General features: G+C 37.1%; 1 protein-coding gene and 1 pseudogene across 1 annotated transcript in view; both read left to right on the top strand.

The window, feature by feature from the left end:
* Positions 1-13,029, top strand: part of RAVER2 (ribonucleoprotein, PTB binding 2) — an 85,641-nt gene that overhangs the window by 65,908 nt on the left and 6,704 nt on the right. The gene's annotated exons all lie outside the window — the stretch shown is intronic.
* On the top strand, positions 4,156-5,920 carry LOC112907888 (BAG family molecular chaperone regulator 2 pseudogene; annotated as a pseudogene).

Raw genomic sequence — 13,029 nt, 5'->3', positions numbered from 1 at the left:
ACTTAATATTGGTAATGTATTGGTTCTCCCCAAGTTTCAGGGTTATCCCAACCAGTTTCTCAGTAGCCTTTTTCTTTTATATATATGTATATGTATATATATATATATATATATATGTGTGTGTGTGTGTGTGTGTGTGTATACATATATATAAAAGGCAAGAGTCAGGGTTTAATTTTTCCAATATGGATAAACAATTGTTCTAACAACATTTCTGTTCTTTGCCTATTTAACTATTTTGGCATTTTTGTAAAAAATCCCTTTACCACTTAAGTATGGGCCCATATTTGGACTCTATTCTGTTTTAGTGATCTATGGCCTATCCTTATGCCAACTCCACACTGCCTGATTATGACTTTATAGTAAATCCTGACATCATATAGATGATAAAATTAATATACATAAATATATTTTATACACACAACACACACACATGCCACATCTTTATCCATTCATCTGTCAGTGGACATCTGGGCTCTTTCCATAATTTGGCTATTGTTTCTGTAGCCTTTTTCTTTTTTAAAAGATTTTATTTGGCAGACCACAAGCAGGGGGAGCAAAGAAGAAGCAGACTCCCCACTGAGCAGGGAGCTTGATGTGGGGCTAGATCCTAGGATTCTGGAATCATGACCTGAGCCAAAGGCAGTCGCTTAACCAACTGAGCCACCCAGGTGTCCCTCAGTTGCCTTCTTAAATAGGAATTGACAGGCTGATTTGGAAAGTTTGTATTAAAATGCAAAGGGGCTAAAATTTTATGAAAGAATAAATTCAGGGACTTCCTCTATATGATGTCAGGATTTATTATAAAGTCACCCTGACTCTTGCCTCAAACCATACTCTAAAATTAATTTGCAGTGTATCATAGGCCTAAATGGAAAATGCAAGCCATAGATGTCATAAGCAAAAGCAGGCACAATAAGAAGCTCCAAATATTCTCTCCTCAAGAAGAGCATGAATAAAACTGGCAACAATTATTAGAAAAGGACCAAATGGAAGTTCTGGATCTGAATAAGTACAATGACTGAAATGAAAGATTTACTAGAGCATAGTAGATTTGAAAGGCAGAAGAAAAGAATCAACATGTTTGGAAGATAATATTGGTCAATTGAGATTATCCAGCCCGAAGAAGAGAAAGAATAGAGAATGAAGAAAAATGAACCATAACAAATGTTGGCATCAATGTGGCAAAGCTGGTACCCTCATACATTCCTGGGAGGGAATTAAAATGGTACAGCTGCTTTGGAAAAATTTGGGAGTTCCTCAAAATGTTAAACACACAGTTACCGTGTGCCTGGAAATTTCACTCCTACATATATACCCAAGAGAATTGAGAATCTATGTCTAGACAAAAAGTTGGACATTAATTTTCATAGCAGCATTATTCATCATAGCCAAAAGGAAAATGACCCAACTGTCAATTAGTCGATGAGTGAATAAACAAAACGTGGCATATCCATGCAATGCAATGCATGGCTACATATAGCTACATATAGCTATAAAAAGAATGGAGGGATCCCTGGGTGGCGCGGTGGTTTAGCGCCTGCCTTTGGCCCAGGGCGCGATTCTGGAGACCCGGGATCGAATCCCACGTCGGGCTTCTGGTGCATGGAGCCTGCTTCTCCCTCTGCCTGTGTCTCTACCTCTCTCTCTCTCTCTCTGTGTGTGACTATCATGAATAAATAAAAATTTAAAAAAAAATAAAAAAAATAAAAAGAATGGAATACTGATCTTGGTCACAATATGGATGAATCTCAAAATCATTATGCTAAGTGAAATAAGCCAGACATACAAGGCCACATATTACATGATCCCATTTTATTAAATGTCCAGAATAGACAAATTCATAGAGAAAGTGATCTGGGGGTCAGAAGAAGTAGGACTTGTGGATTAGCTGTTAAGAGGTACAGGGCTTCTTTCTGGAGTGACGAAAATGCTCTGGAACTAGATTGTGGTGATGGTTGTACAACCTTATAAATATCAACAAATTTGGACTCTAATTTTTAAAAAAGCTTAACTGTACTGAACAGAGGGTAGCATTTTTGCTGAGTGTATTAGAGATCCTGAAAGTATGTAATGATAAGAAAGCAAATTAATTACAGAACTAGTTCTACTTAGAAAACAATTTAAAAAGGGCTACTCATGATTATAATAATGGAGTACTGCCATTGAGCTATAGTTATTAATTTTCTCAAAAAGTGCATTTCTTAAATATTCTCTTATTGAGAAAACTTAAAAATAGATATGGTTAAAATTTTATAGTAACACTCTAGTAATGATAGCATTATAGTCAGCTACATAACAGCTACCCTGTTAGTATGTGTGTGTGTGTGTGTGTGAAGATTTTATTTTTTTAAAGCAATCTTTACACCCAACGTGGAACTGGAACTCACAACCCTAAGATCAAGAATCACATGCTCTACCCACTGAGCCAGCCAGGCACCCCATAATACTGTTAATTTGAATGTATAAATGGAATTTGAAATGTCAAGTTCTGAAGTAGTGATAAATAGTTAAATCTATGTCAGATGGTTGGGAGAAGCCCACCTTAAGGGGGAAGTGTTTGAGCCAATTAATTTTTTTTTTTTTTTAGATTTTATTTATTTATTCATGAAAGAGAGAGGGGTGGGGGAGGGAGAGAAGCAGGCTCCATGCAGGGAGCCCGACATGGGACTTGATCCCGGGTTTCCAGGATCACACCCCAGGCCGAAGGTGGTGCCAAACCGCGGAGCCACCAGGGCTGCCCCAATTAAGTTTTTATTAAATGCCTACACTTACCATCTAATCATAATCTGTCAAAAGCAAGACATTCCTTCCTCTCCCCTTTTAGTAAAGTAGGTAAAATAGGTACAGTTTCTCTTAAGCAACTTTTCAGTTAGACATAGTCATGAGTTTAATAATGTAAAGAATAATATAGGAATTATTTCAGCTGTTTCATAGGACTGTTTAAATTATGGCTTAGGTTTTTCATTGGACACTTACCAAACTGGCTAGCTGTCTAGTATGCCCTATGTTAGGAGAATACTATCTACCTGTTTGTTGTGCTCTGCTGTTACCCTTGGTTTCAGGGGTCTTTCCTGAAAGGAAGCTGATTACCTGTTTCAGGGAACCAACCACAGAATGTGTAATAAAACTGTGTGATGAGGAAATAGAAAACAAAACTGAAAAACGAACAAAAAGTCCTGGTTGGGGTTCAGTCCTTTCATATAGAACTTAATGCTGCCATCTAGTGGGAAAAGAGTGCAGAGACTGGCCAAAAAGGTTTTTGTGTGGATCTTGTGGTATTCCAAGATCAGAATCTTGTGATAAATACTAAATATATAAAATACTTTTAAAAACCTAAATCTATGTTAAATAATGATTACGGAACCACAGATTATATTTAACCCTGGCTAATAATTTGGAAAATATTTTTTAAATGATTTATGCTAAAAACTGGAATTAAGGAAAACAACCATTTGGAATTTACTTACCCTCATTACTTTAAAATCTTTGTTTATAAACAAAATCAGTTTTTTAAATGTTAAAAAAATTTAAAAAATAATTTATAGTATACCTAAATCTAAAGATCTTAATTTCTACTCTCACGTTAGTCTAATTTTTCAAAGGATTTTAATGTTGATATTTTGAGTTCTGTTTAAAAATTTTATTTATTTATTTATTTATTTGAGAGAGAGGGGAAAGGAGAGAGGGCCTAAAGCAGATTCTGAGCTGATCACAAAGCCCAGCGTGGGACTGGATTTCACTACCCTAAGATCAGGACCTGAGCCCAAATGAAGTCAGTCACTTAACCGACTTTGCCACCCATGTGCACCAAGAGTCCTTATTAAACATACTTAAACCTAAGATACAGAATTTGCATAACTTGGCACAATGAAGCCAGTGAGGTACTCCAATTTTACTTTTATTTTTTGGAACGTGCTCCAATACTTTTGGAGGAGCAGTCTTTAAATTCAAAGTTAAGACTTCACGTTATTCATCAGGAAAGGCAAATAGTTGAGAAGCAAAAATTAATGTGAAAATTGAAAACATCTATGTGCATATATGAGGAAGAGACATTTTATTCTTAATGTCACAAAATAAAGCAACGTTGGTTTTAAGACATTTCTTATTGGGGAAAGGAGAAAAATTGTATTTAAATAAAATTTGAGAAGTGAACGATGCTTAATGCTGAAAAGATAAATTAATTCATGTTTCTCTAGGTATAAAGTCCAAAAGCTGGACTTGAAGCCAGAAGAAAGGAATAGTAAGGGGTTGATACAGATTCTAAAAGAACTAGGGCAGTTGTTCATTTTAGGCTCTCCATCTAATCTAATCCATTAATGAGACAAGACTTAGAGAAGTTAAAGTGGGGCTAAAGGTAAAAGTGAGGCTGAGGAGCCCTGAGTAGAGGCAGAATTTTCAAAAAAAAAATTAATTTTGTATTTCAAGAACTATGCACTAAGTGGTTGCATTTCTTTTAGAAGAGCATGAATGATAAATAGTGTGACTTTGGAGGAGCTGAATCCAGTTCACTATCGGCATTAATCTGTCCCACAGGGATCTCCCTGTGGGAGAGTCACAATCCCCTTTTGTGTGAATTCTTATCAGACTTTTACAACTATGTAAAAGCTCACTTATGGAAGTGAGCTTAAATATTGAGCTTAAGACACCCTGTAAGGATTAGACTTTACCAGTCAAAAAATGAAACTGCAACATTCTCTTTCTAAATTCATAATGAAAATCAGGTCGCCCAAGAGACCAGTGACCTCTTGGCCTCCCTGCCCAGGAGGCTCATATGGCTCAGGTGAAGATCAACGAGGAAGCCAACGAGGGCGCTTCTGCTGCCTGCTGGAGAGCCTGGAGCAGCTGGGGCTCAGGGTGGAAGCTTAAAGAGAAGCCGCAACTGCTGTTGAGCAAGAGAAAGAAAGCCTCCCGGAAATGATCCACAGCATCCAGAATAGCCAGGACATGAGGCAGATCAGCCACAGAGAAAGAGAAGTAAATCTGATGGCAAACCATTTGATGGGACAAACCCTCACCGTTGAAGTTTCCGTAGAAACAATCGAAGTTTTCGTAGAAACAATTGGAAACCCCCAGCAGCAAGAATCCCTAAAGCATGCCACCAGGATTATTGATAAGGTGGTCAGTAAATTTCTGGATGATTTGGGAGATGCCAGGAGTCACTTGATGTCCCTGTACAGTGCATGTTTATCTGAGGTGCCACCGGGGCCTGTTGACCAGAAGTTTCAGTCCATAGTAATTGGATGGGCTCTTGAAGACCAGAAGAAAACGAAGAGAAGATTAGAGACCCTGCTTAGAAATATTGAAAACTCTGACAAGGCCATCAAGCTGTTAGAGCATTCTAAAGGAGCTGGTTCCAAAACTCTAAAACAAAATACTGAAGGCAAATTTAATTAGTTTTGAAACATAAGAGCATTTAAAAATAATGGCATAAAAATCATTAAACACTAGTTTTTTGTGTTAGGCATAACCTTTGATATTGTTATTTCAGATGAGGAAAATATTCCAGTGTCATCAGTTTTGTGAATGATACAACTAAAACTAGAAATATTTTACATTTTTTTAAAATTTATTTATGATAGTCACAGAGAGAGAGAGAGAGGCAGAGTCACAAGCAGAGGGAGAAGCAGGCTCCATGCACCGGGAGCCCGACGTGGGATTCGATCCCGGGTCTCCAGAATCGCGCCCTGGGCCAAAGGCAGGCGCCAAACCGCTGCACCACCCAGGGATCCCCAGAACTAGAAATATTTTAATTATCTTTCTAGAAGTTTTTTTTTTAAAGATTTATTTATTATTTATGATAGACATAGAGAGGCAGAGACACAGGAGGAGGGAGAAGCAGGTTCCATGCCGGGAGCCTGACGTGGGATTCGATCTTGGGACTCCAGGATCACACCCTGGGCCAAAGTCGGGCGCTAAACTGCTGAGCCACCCAGGGATCCCCTCTAGAAGTTTTTATTTATTTATTTATTTATTTATTTATTTATTTATTTATTTATTTATTATTATTTTTTAATATATTTTTTTATTTTTATTTTTTTTTATTATTTATTTATGATAGTCACAGAGAGAGAGAGAGGCAGAGACACAGGCAAAGGGAGAAGCAGGCTCCATGCACCGGGAGCCCGATGTGGGATTCGATCCTGGGTCTCCAGGATCCCGCCCTGGGCCAAAGGCAGGCGCCGAACTGCTGCGCCACCCAGGGATCCCCGCCTCTAGAAGTTTTTAGATTGAATTCTTGTATTAGGCTCTAGCATCTAATATATATATATATTTATGATGATTTATATTTTTATATAATATATATATATTTTTTACTATTCTGTGGATAAATACTTACTATATAGGAGAGAGTAACTGCTCAGCCTGGGCACAAAGCATTATTGTTGTGTCCTGGGCTTTGTCTGGCATGGAGATACTTGGGCACATGGGGCATTGGGTTGACTAGAAATTCTTGACCTTAGCACACAAACTTACCACCACACATCTACTGTTAACAACGTGGTGTGCTTAAAAGGACAAAAGAAATCACAAAGTAAGAAACTTTCCCTACATCATCTTTTTCAGAAAGCACTTTTTTTGGACATCTGTATCAAAGTATTTTGAATTTAAGATTTATGCATCTGATAATATGAATATAAGTCTTGAAATATATAAAGACTTGGTGTAAAGTGCGAGAGAATTCAACTCTAATGTTATCACTGTGAATAACTATATGTCCACCTCATTTTTTTCCAAGTGCATAATTTCTCTAAATTTTTTTTAAAGATTTTATTTATTTATTCATGAGAATACACAGAAAGGAGAGAGAGAAGCAGAGACACAGGCAGAGGGAGAAGCAGGCTCCATGCAGGGAGCCTGATGTGGGACTCCATCCCAGGTCTCCAGGATCACACCCTGGGCTGAAGGTGGCGCTAAACCGCTGAGCCACTGGGGCTGCCCAATGTCTCTAAATTTTTAATCATTACAGAAATAGTGTTGTACCTTGCCTTTAAAAAAAAAAAAATGCTGCTATAAAGTCTAATTGTCAACTTTAAAAAAATAAAAAATAAAAATTCATATGAAAATAAAAGGAAATTAGTCTACATTTACATGAAGATAAAAATATTTGCTTTAATTAAAGGAAGAAAATAATATTTCTTTCTTTAAATCCAAGTATAAAATAGCAACTGCATGGTTACAAAGTAGGTTTCATACTAACTGTGTGCAAAAAAAAAATGTATTTTTAGAAATAAGGGAGATTGGATTAATGGAAAGGACACTGGAATGAGGAAAAAATGGGTTGGATTCATGACTCTAATATTTAATAACCTTGTGATTTCAGCCAAGTCACCTAAGGTATCTGATCTTTTGTTTTCACATCTATTCAATAGAGATCATTCCTTTTCTGCTTACTGCATAGGGCTGATGTTAGTGACACAGTATAAGAATATCATCATTTGGGCAGCCCCAGGTGGCTCAGCAGTTTGGCACCGCCTTCAGCCCAGGGCGTGATCCTGGAGACCCGGGATCGAGTCCCATGTTGGGCTCCCTGCATGGAGCCTGCTTCTCCCTCTGCCTGTGTCTCTGTCTCTCTGTCTCTCTGTCTCTCATGAATGAATAAATAAAATCTTTAAAAAAAAATATCATTAAGTTTTGTCAGTTTCTTTCTCAAATGTAATATGGTTTGGATATTTTGATAATTTGATTTACACTGGAATAGTGGACATTCTTTTCTACTCTGTGTCTTTCATTAGTTTCTCCAAAGTGTAAATGCCCATTGAAATTGTGTTTTCTCCTTTGGATTTTCAAAGTGTACCAATTTCTCACTTGTTTATTCCATGTAAAATTTTAACCAGAGTTTTAAATCATATAATCTCTGTGTTTGCCCATATGTATATATCTAACACTTATCTCTTCCATTACCACATTTTTATAGAGCTGCTATTTAATTTTTCCAGGTTCCAAGATCAGTTTATTATTTCACTTATAATCCTTAGCCTGGCATGCCAGCCCCTCCATGACTGAGACCAGCTCACCTTTCCAACCTTATTTGCTCCTACTCTCTTCCATGGATCAGCCATGGTGTGCCCTCCCAGGCCCGGGCCTTCCTGCCCCCTCCTTTGCTCAGGCATTTTCTCTCACCCGGGAGGGTCATTCCCATGACCCTCATGTCCACATACGGCATTGTCTCCAAATCCTGATTCAGATGCCTTCTCATCCATGAAAATTTTGCCCACATTTCACAAACTCCCTTCTCCCCATTTTCCCTTCTATGAAAAACTTGAGCACTTTGCCTCTATTTCTCCTCTGGCATGGTGGCTTTCTCCTTTTAGAAATGTTTTGTACTTTTCTTCCCCTCCTAGGATATGAGCTCTTGGAGGGTACTCTTCAAACTTCATGTATTTAGGTAACCCCACAGCACACAGCCTGGTGCCCTCAATAGTCAGTCTATGAAGGAATGGATGTCTGTATCCTGCAAATCTGAACTAGAAGGAAAAGTATTTGCCTGCTTTATACTCTTCCCCTTTTGTGGTTTTCTTTTCTTCTGATATTTGATCCAGATTTATTTCTCCAAGAATACTGAATTTTGTTTCAAAAAGATTAATCAACTATCATCACTTCCCATTGTACCCAGCAGTCCTTGTACTAATAATTAGATATGTTTGATAGTGCATATCAGAAAAATGATCTTTCTCCCAGTTATCGTCTGGGCGATAATGACCTCCATTTTCCTTTCCTTATCTGACTGATCTTTCCTGTATGGCCCAGAGGAGTGTTTTGCTGATCTGCATGTCACATGGTTCCTCCTGTGAATGTGGTAGCACAACTGGGAAGTCCTTCCAGTGGAAGCACCAAATAAATTTCCTCCCTGGCTTCTGAGTATAAAGATAGCATTGTAAGAGAGGAAAATTCAGATTATTGATTTGCTCATACTAAGACAAGAAATATGGATTACTACACAGCAGGAAGAATCAAGGGAGGAGAATCAAAAGTGTATGATTTCCAGATCCTGGAGTTAGATATTTTTACTTTCTCTGTTATCTTTGAAGAATGAATTGGGTTCTCAAAAAAGTAGCTTTTCAAAATTTAATAAACTGATTATTTATTAGAGGAAGAACACTAATAAGAAAAAGAGGTCTTTTTACCTGAAGCTAAGAGTCTGACAATGTTAGTGGCCATAGTCTAACATGTAGTAAGATTACCAGACCAATAAAGGGGTTCAAATGAAAAAGGCAGCTGAAAAGAGCCTTGATAGTGGAGGAATGAAGGTCTTCATATACAATTTTGTTACAGGCAATCTTAATCTAGGATGGAATCTCTCTCCTTTTTTTTTTCCCCACACATCCTTGCCAATACTTGTTATCTCTTGTCTTTTTTAAATTAAGTTTTTAATTTTAATTCCAGGATAATTAACACCTCCCGTAATTTTGCTAATAGCCATTCTTCTAGGTATGAGATAATAATCTCATTCTCGCTCCCTCCATGACCAAGGCCAGCACGTCTTTCCAATTTCATTTACCACTGCTATCTTCCATGCACCATCACAGGTTTATTCCTGCTGTCTGTGGTTTTGATTTGCATTTCCCTGATGATTTGTGCTATTAGTGCTTTTCATGTGCCTATTGGCTATCTCTACATCTTCTTTGGACAGTTGTCTATTCAGATCCTCTGTCCATTTTATAGTAGCAGTTTGGTTTTTTGCTATTGAATTGAATGAGTATTTTATATATTTTGGACATTAACCCCTTATCAGATATATGATTTGCAAATATTTTCTCTTTTAGTAGGTTGTTTTTTCATTGTGTTGATGGTATCTTATGCTGTGTAGAAGCTTTTCAGTTTCTTGTGCTCCCCCTGCTTTGTTTTTGCTTTTGTTTCCTTTAACTTTTGGTGTTATACCCAAAAAACCATCACAAGACTGATGCCAAGAAGCTTACCACCTATGTTTTCTTCTAGTTTTATGGTGTTAGATTTACTATAAATAAATAAATAAATAAATAAATAAATAAATAAATAAATAAATAAAATCTGCTTATAGTCTTAGTTGGGTTCCCTAGTGTAATAACTTGCTTTTCTCTTGCTGCCTTTAAGAGTCTCTCCTTGTCATTTAATGTCTAGTAATTTAATTATAATATGTCTCAGTGTAGGTCTCTTTGAATTCATCTTGTTTCGTACTTGTTGGGCTTTATGGATCTGGTTGTGTGTTTCTTTCCTCAGGGTACAGAAATTTTCATCCATTAATTCTTTGAAAAAGCTTTCTCCTCCTCTTGCTCTCTTCTTTCCTTATGGAACATCTATAATGTGTGTATTGATTTGTTTGATGGTGATCCATATCCCTTAAGCTAATCTTCATGCTTTTTTTTTTTTCCAACTCTGATTAGATGAAATCCACAGACCTGTCTTCAAGTTCATTAATGCTTTCTTCTGGTTGATCTAGTCTGCTGTTGAACCTTTCTATCAATTTTTTTTCAGTTGAGTTGTATTCTTTAGCTCTGATGTTTCTAGTACTTTTAAGGTATTTTCTGTCTCTGTTGAAATTCTCCCTTTGTTCATGCAATATTTTCCTGAGCTTTTTTTTTTTTTTTTTTTTTTTTTTTACTGTCAGTTCAAACTCCTCTCAGGTAAATCACTTACCTCTGTTTAAGTGCAGTATGTTTCTGGATATTTATCTTGTCCTTTTGTTTGCAATGCATTTCCCTGTTTCTTTGACTCTCTGTGTTTCTGCACATTAGATAAAATAGCCACCCTTCTCAGTCTTGAGAGAGTTGTCTCATGTAGGTGGTGAACCTGGTCTGAGCTCTTAGTTGTCCCTCAAACTTTTGTGATTGTTCAAGCCTCCTCCTCTGTTTTAGTGACTCTCAGTAATTGAAGGTGTGCTAAGACTTGTCAGTGACCTAAAAGGATGAGTTGCAGTTAGCGCCTAGATGCAGGCTGATTAGAACCTGAACACTCAGGCAGCAGCTGGGAGATAGAAATGGGAGTTTTTGCCTGTACCCTCTGTGCTGGGCTCATATATATAGTCATAGGTGGGGGGTAGATAGGATGTTCCTGCATCCATTAAGAATTTTTTGTTTGCTAAAAAAAAATAAATAAATAAAAAATTTGTTTGCTACAGTGCTGTGGGACTCAAGAATAGAAGTTCTGTTGGCTGTCAGAGTGAGGCAGTCCAGGGACCATCCCTTGGGTGGCAGCCATAAAAGCTGGGGCACAGATATATGTAAAAACTCCTTCTAAGGAGACATTAGTGACTTGGAGTGGGCTGGAAGGAGCAGGTGGATTTGGTTTTTGTTTTGTTGATTGTTCCCTTCACTCTGCAAAAACTTTAGTTTGATGTAAGCCCAGTTGTGTTTTTTGTTTCTTGGTTTTGAGTGTTTCTGCTTTTGTCTTCCTTGGAGGAGACATATCCAGAAAAATATTGTGAAGTTTGATGTCTAAGAGATTCCTGCCTAAAAAAAAAAAAGAGAGAGAGAGAGAGAGAGATTCCTGCCTATTTTTTTCTTTTAGGAGTTTTATGGTTTCAGGTCTCACATTTAGGTCTTTAATCCATTTTGAATTTATTTTGTGAATCATGTAAGAAGGTAAGCCAGTGTCCTTCTTTTGCATGCAGTTGTCCAGTTTTCTCAGCACCATTTTTGGAAGAGATGGTTTTTGCTCAATTGTGAATTTTTGCCTTCTTTGTTGTAGATGAATTGACCACATAAACATGGGTTTATTTTTGGGCTCTCAATTCTGTTCCATTGATCTATGTATCTATTTTTGTGCTAATACCATGCTGTTTTGATTACTACAGGTTTGTGTTATAATTTGAAACCTGGGATTGTGATACTTTCACTTTTGTTCTTCTTTCTCAAGATTGTTTTGACTACTTAGGGTTTTTGTGGTTCCAGACAAATTTTTGGACTTTTTTTTTTTTTTTTTTGCTATAGTTCTGAAAAAATACCGTGGATATATTTTTAAAGATTTTATTTATTTATTCATGAGAGACACAGAAAGAGAGAGGCAGAGACATAGGCAGAGGGAGAAGTAGGCTCCATGCAGGGAACCCAATGTGGGACTCGATCTTGGTACTCCCCAGGATCACGCCCTGAGCCAAAGGCAGATATGCTCAACTGCTGAGCCACCCAGGCATCCGAATACTGTTGATATTTTGATAGAGATTGCATTAATTTGGTAGATTGCATTGGGTATTATGGACATTTTAAGACTATTCTTCGAATCCATGAGCATGGTATATTTTTCCATGTATTTGTGTCATCTTGAGTTCTGTCATCAGTGTCTTATAGTTTTCAGAAGATAAGGTCTTCTGATAGTTTTCAGAAGATAGGTCTTTCACCTCCATGGTTAAATTTATTCCTAGATATTTGATTCTTTTGATGTAATTGCAAATGGGAATTATTTTCATTTCCCTTTCTGCTATTTCATTATTAGTGTATAGAAATGCAACATATTTCTGTATATTGATTTTATATTATACAACTTTTCTGAATTTTTATTTTTTTAAAGATTTATTTTAGAGAAAGAATTATTTTAGCTAAAGAAAGAGTGTAGAAGGATGAGGGACAGAGGGAGAGGGTGAGAGAAAATCCTAAGCAGGCTCCACATCCAGCATAGGGCCTGATGTAGGGCTTGACCTCATAAATCCTAAGATTGTGATCTGAGCCAAAATCAAGAGTTGGATATTTAACTGCCACCCAGGCACCCCTGAATTCATTTATTAATTCTAGTAAGTTTTGGTTGAGTCTTTAAGTTTTCTACACAGAGTATCCTGTTCTCTCCAGATCTTGGCAGTTTAACTTCTTATCAATTTGAATGCCTTTTCTTTTTCTTATCTGATTGCAATTGCTAGGACATTGAATAAAAGTGGCAAAGTGGACATCCTTGTCTTGTTCCTGATCTTAGAGGAAAAGCTCTGTTTTTCAATATTGAGTATGATGTTAGCTGTGGGTTGTCATATATGGCCCTTATTATGTTCTCTCCATACCCACTCTGTTGAGTTTTTATCATGAATTTACGTTCAATTTTGTCAAATACTTTTTCTGCATCTAT

Source organism: Vulpes vulpes, chromosome 12, assembly GCF_048418805.1.
Source record: "Vulpes vulpes isolate BD-2025 chromosome 12, VulVul3, whole genome shotgun sequence".
NCBI lineage: Eukaryota > Metazoa > Chordata > Mammalia > Carnivora > Canidae > Vulpes > Vulpes vulpes.
The sequence above is the reverse complement of the archived record's forward strand: the minus strand, read 5'-3'. Positions and strand labels throughout refer to the sequence as shown.